Source organism: Aegilops tauschii, chromosome 5 (genome assembly GCF_002575655.3).
Source record: "Aegilops tauschii subsp. strangulata cultivar AL8/78 chromosome 5, Aet v6.0, whole genome shotgun sequence".
Classification (NCBI taxonomy): Eukaryota; Viridiplantae; Streptophyta; class Magnoliopsida; order Poales; family Poaceae; genus Aegilops; species Aegilops tauschii.
In genome coordinates this window covers 50338368-50343828 of record NC_053039.3, presented here as the reverse complement: position 1 = coordinate 50343828, position 5461 = coordinate 50338368, and the positions used below count along the sequence as shown (strand labels likewise).

Genomic DNA, 5461 nt, shown 5'->3' with positions numbered 1-5461 from the left:
TTGGCAAATGGATGTCAAAACTGCATTCCTGAATGGATTTCTGGAAGAAGAGTTGTATATGATGCAACCAGAAGGTTTTGTCGATCCAAAGGGTGCCAACAAAGTATGCAAGCTCCAGTGATCCATTTATGGACTGGTGCAAGCCTCTCGGAGTTGGAATATACGTTTTGATAGTGTGGTCAAAGCATATCATTTTATACAGACTTTTGGAGAAGCTTGTATTTACAACAAAGTGAGTGGGAGCTCTGTAGCATTTCTAATATTATATGTGGATGACATATTGCTGATTGGAAATGATATAGAATTTCTAGATAGCATAAAAGGATACTTGAATAAGAGTTTTTCTATGAAAGACCTCAGTGAAGTTGCTTACATATTGGGCATCAAGATCTATAGAGATAGATCAAGACGCTTAATTGGACTTTCACAAAGCACATACCTTGATAAGATTTTGAAGAATTTCAAAATGGATCAGTCAAAGAAAGGGTTCTTGCCTGTATTACAAGGTGTGAAGTTGAGTGAGACTCAATGCCCGACCACTGGAGAAGATAGAGAGAAAATGAAAGTCATTCCCTATGCCTCAGCCCTAGGTTCTATCATGTATGCAATGTTGTGTACCAGACCTGATGTGTGCCTTGCTATAAGTATAGTAGGGAGGTACCAAAGTATTCCAGGAGTGGATCACTGGACAGCGGTCAAGAACATCCTGAAATACATGAAAAGGACTAAGGATATGTTTCTCGTTTATAGAGGTGACAAAGAGCTCGTTGTAAATGGTTACATCAATGCAAGCTTTGACACTGATCCGGATGACTCTAAGTCTCAAACCGGATACGTATTTATATTGAATGGTGGAGCTGTCAGTTGGTGCAGTTCCAAATAGAGCGTCGTGGTGGGATTTACGTGTGAAGCGGAGTACATAGCTGCTTCGGAAGCAGCAAATGAAGGAGTCTGGATGAAGGAGTTCATATCCGATCTAGGTGTCATACCTAGTGCATCGGGTCCAATGAAAATCTTTTGTGACAATACTGGTGCAATTGCCTTGGCAAAGGAATCCAGATTTCACAAGAAGACCAAGCACATCAAGAGACGCTTCAATTCCATCCGTCATCAAGTGTCGGAAGGGGACATAGAGATTTGCAAGATACATACGGATCTGAATGTGGCAGACCCGTTGACTAAGCCTCTCTCACGAGCAAAACATGGTCAGCACCAAGACTCCATGGGTGTTAGAATCATTACTATGTAATCTAGATTATTGACTCTAGTGCAAGTGGGAGACTGAAGGAAATGTACCATAGAGGCAATAATGAAGTTGTTATTTACATTTCCTTATATCATGATAAATGTTTATTATTCATGCTAGAATTGTATTAACCGGAAACTTAGTACATGTGTGAATACATAGACAAACAGAGTGTCCCTAGTATGCCTCTACTTGACTAGCTTGTTTATCAAATATGGTTATGTTTCCTAGCCATAGACATGTGTTGTCATTTGATGAACGGGATCACATCATTAGAGAATGATGTGATGGACAAGACCCATCCGTTAGCTTAGCACTATGATCGTTTAGTTTGTTGCTATTGCTTTCATCATGACTTATACATGTTCCTCTGACTATGAGATTATGCAACTCCCGAATACCGGAGGAACACTTAGTGTGCTATCAAACGTCACAACGTAACTGGGTGATTATAAAGATGCTCTACAGGTCTCTCCAATGGTGTTTGTTCAGTTGGCATATTTCGAGATTAGCATTTGTCACTCCGATTGTCGGAGAGGTATCTCTGGGCCCTCTCGGTAATGCACATCACTCTAAGCCTTGCAAGCAATGTAACTAATGAGTTAGTCACTACTAGAAAAAAGGCTATTAGTGGCGCACCACATATTTCTATTAATGGCGCACTATGGGTGCGCCACTATTAACACACCATTAGTAATTGTTAGTAATGGCGCACCTTTGATGCGCCATTGGTAATCCAAATACCAGTGGCGCACCACATGGTGCGCCACTACTAACCCTTAGGTGCTCCACTGGTATTCCCTCCAGGTGCGCCACTAATAGCCTTATAGGTGCGCCACTAGTAATAAAGGAAGGTGCGCCACTAATAAGGGCTTAAATGCGCCACTAGTAATGTATTTGGAAAACAAAAAAAATCCAAATTTACGGAAAACAACCTATAAGGAAAAATAATTTTAAAACAAAAGATGAAATAGAATCATAATTTTTATTATAGTAAGAATATTACAATGTCTTTACAAGTATCCAATAAAAGGAAAATTGCAAGGAAATAAAAGAAAGTCCTAAAACTAATCTTCTAGTAATCTTTTCTTCTTTTTCTTCACTTTATCCCTGCAAATGTAACAAAATAAACAGAAAGACAAACAAACTATTTATAACATGTCAATACTGTCATTTTTTATGCAGAACTAGATATGAGCATATATTTCCAGAATTACATGGTGTGAATATTGTATGAGTAAGATTATAATGGAAATGAATTTTGATAGGAGCCCACTTTCGACGAGTATTTATCTGACAGAGCTAAATAATCAGGGCATTTACCTTTTGATAATATTATTATACTATACTACCAGTATACTACTCCACTTGGATATTTTAGATGAGCAGATCTGAGATAGACATCTGTTCAAGTGGCTATAGGTAGGCTTGAAGAATTCTCATCGGTTCAAGTGGCTACAGGTAGTCGCTCAGCTGGAATATAGACTACTAGTACTATTTGAAAAGAAAACAAGAGCAAATCTAAACGTACTAGTCAGATCCGATCACACTGAGCTAGAAAGAAAATTCATCAGGAAACAGATGGCCGGCGACTTACTTCCAGACGTTGAGGATCTCGTTGTGCCCGGCGAAGACGCTGCGGAGCGCTTCACGGACGGACTGCACACAGCGATAGCTGCCGCAGATGAACTTGTTGTCCCACGGGTAGTCCAGCAGCCAGGAATTAAAGATAGGAGGGCTAGAACTGAAAGAACTAACATCTTAATTAGAAAGCAACAGGACATAATTCATATATGCAAAATACATATGAAGTGGTCTTCACCAAATTTGTTGAAACATGAACGAAATGTTTTAGCAGTACCAATGATACATGTCAAATTAATTGTTCCTGTCATGACAATGTAAAAGTAGTACTTGCATGCCAATGAAGACTTGCTAGTGCCAGATTCTATGAGGTTCAGGACATGTGTAATTGTGCCAAGTTCACTTGTAATGCCATTATTCATGATCTGAACTTTATCCTCCACAAAATAAAATAACAGTTGATCCATGCGAATGATACTTAATTTTGAAGCTACTGGTAATTTATAAACTGAATATAAAGTGAGTTTATAAATTCAGAAACAGAAGATTCAGTTAGGCTACTGTTAACTGAATTTTGGAGTGTATACTTAACAAAGGCTTCATTTGAATGTACAGTCAAATTAAAAAATGTGTTCATGGGGCAGCAGCACTAAGAACTGAAAGAAAAAGGTGCAGAAAAAAGCTACTGAAAAACAATATCAGAAGTAGTGCAGACGCTGTTGAGGCGCTGACTGAACCATTGATAGTACTGCCACTCTTCTTTTTTGCGTCCATTAGTGTGACAGCGAGGTTACAACCTTTAATTAACAGTGCAGTATGTGTATAAACTATAAAAAATAACTACACTGCCTGGTTTTCATCCAAATAAGAAAACAGAGCACAGACGATTTGATCGAGTGACATTTGATCGAGTGATGCAGTGGTGGAAGAATAGAGTAATTGTTGTCCATCAGCTCATAAATGATTAATTATTACCTGCTTGAGGATAGGGGTGGCACATTTTTCTCTTAGAGCGGCATCAGAGTAGGTCATTACCTGCTTGAAATACGCCCCAAATCCATACCTGAGATAACAAAAATACATGAGAAAAGCATTCTGGATCTCTCCGATTTGCACAACATACAGGATGTGCGACATCTGAACTTACGACAAGAGGGAGCCACCTATCAATCTTGGGGCTTCCTCGCTCGCCATGGTCGGGCACCATCATCCTCTGCTGCTTCACCATCATCCTCTCCTCCAACGATGACCTGCACAGGACTCGTACAGAGATATTTTTAACGCATCATACACAGATATAAATTATCTGAATCAAAAGCAAGCTGCATCTAGTTCATCAAATGTTAGATGTACAGAATTTGATCGTACACTGCAATGCAAACCATTCAACCACGAAGTAGCTAGAGCTAGTGATTTCAATCCTCTACCATGATGCATGCATGTATGCGTGCAACAAACCGCCAGACTAATTAAGCATTGAGGTAGGCTACATAATCCAATCCGGCAAGCTCGTAATCATATCCATACTAGGTAGCCGCTACGTAGTTAAGTCTGGACAGAGAGTCAGAGACTGGGATGTACATGGGAAGGAGCAGGAGACGCAGGGCCTTATCTGCCCAACCTCCGACCAGATCGGTGGTGTTTAAGGCCGCCTTAGAGCTCCAGCGGTACCTCCCCTGCAGGCAAACATAGCAATAGGCAAAAATCAGCTGTGCAGATCGATTCAGAAGCAGGATTAATGCGGGAGAGGCGCAGTACCTTCCGGGATGAGCGCCATGGATGCAGAGGAGGAGGAGGACGGCCGCGCGTCCCCCGTTGCCGAACTTGCTGCAGAACAACGCGGAGGCTGCTTCCTCTCCCGGCGCGTGGACGTGGAGAAGAAACCACCCTCCACCGGCGCCATCGCCTGCGGCACCTTGGCCTTGCCGCCAGATACGCCGCCGTTCATCGATCATGGGCCAGCTCAACGATGACGAGGATCTGGAAGCCCGGCTATGGCCGTGGCGTCTGGATCTGGGGCCTTGGGGTGGCGGGGAGCTCCTCCTCCTGCAGCTCGGCGGCCTCCACACCCCGGAGCAACGCCCTCGCCGGAGGACATGGTCACCAGCTCTCCTCTGGATCCGGTGAGGAGGGTTGGGGAAGGAGCTCACCACGGCTCCATGCCCTGGATCTGGTATGAGGGAGAGGGAAGGGGGCTCGCCGTGGTCGGGAGGGAGAGGAAGAGGCGGGCGGCCGGGGCTTCCCGATCTAGATCGAAGTTGAGGGAGGTGGGTGGGTGTGTCAGGAGGAAGGGGAGGGGAGAGCACGTGACTAGAGGGAGGGGATAAGGTGTGATAGCAATGGCGCACTGGTAGGGGGTGCGCCATACGTATAGATAGCAATGGCGCATCTCTTACTGGTGCGCCATTACTAGTTAAAACTAGTAATGGCGCACTTTCCCCTAGTGCGCCACTTCTAAGTCTGGGGAGGGGTGTGGGGCCAGGACAAAACTAGTAATGGCGCACCACACACCAGGTGCGCCATTAGTAATATGGCCACTAATGGCGCACCCATATCTGGTGCGCCACTGCTATATAGCAGTGGCGCACCACATACATGGTGCGCCATTAATGTCCATATTAGCTATAGCAG

General features: G+C 43.5%; 1 long non-coding RNA gene across 1 annotated transcript; it reads right to left on the bottom strand.

The window, feature by feature from the left end:
• Nucleotides 1–2212: 2212 nt before the first annotated feature.
• LOC109744782 (uncharacterized) lies at nt 2213–5171 on the bottom strand. The gene is made up of 6 exons (XR_002228392.4): nt 4589–5171; nt 4412–4506; nt 3978–4080; nt 3806–3893; nt 2844–2990; nt 2213–2356 (listed from the first exon to the last, which is right to left on the bottom strand). It is a non-coding gene; the product is annotated as an uncharacterized lncRNA (long non-coding RNA).
• Between the last annotated feature and the right edge of the window lie 290 nt (nt 5172–5461).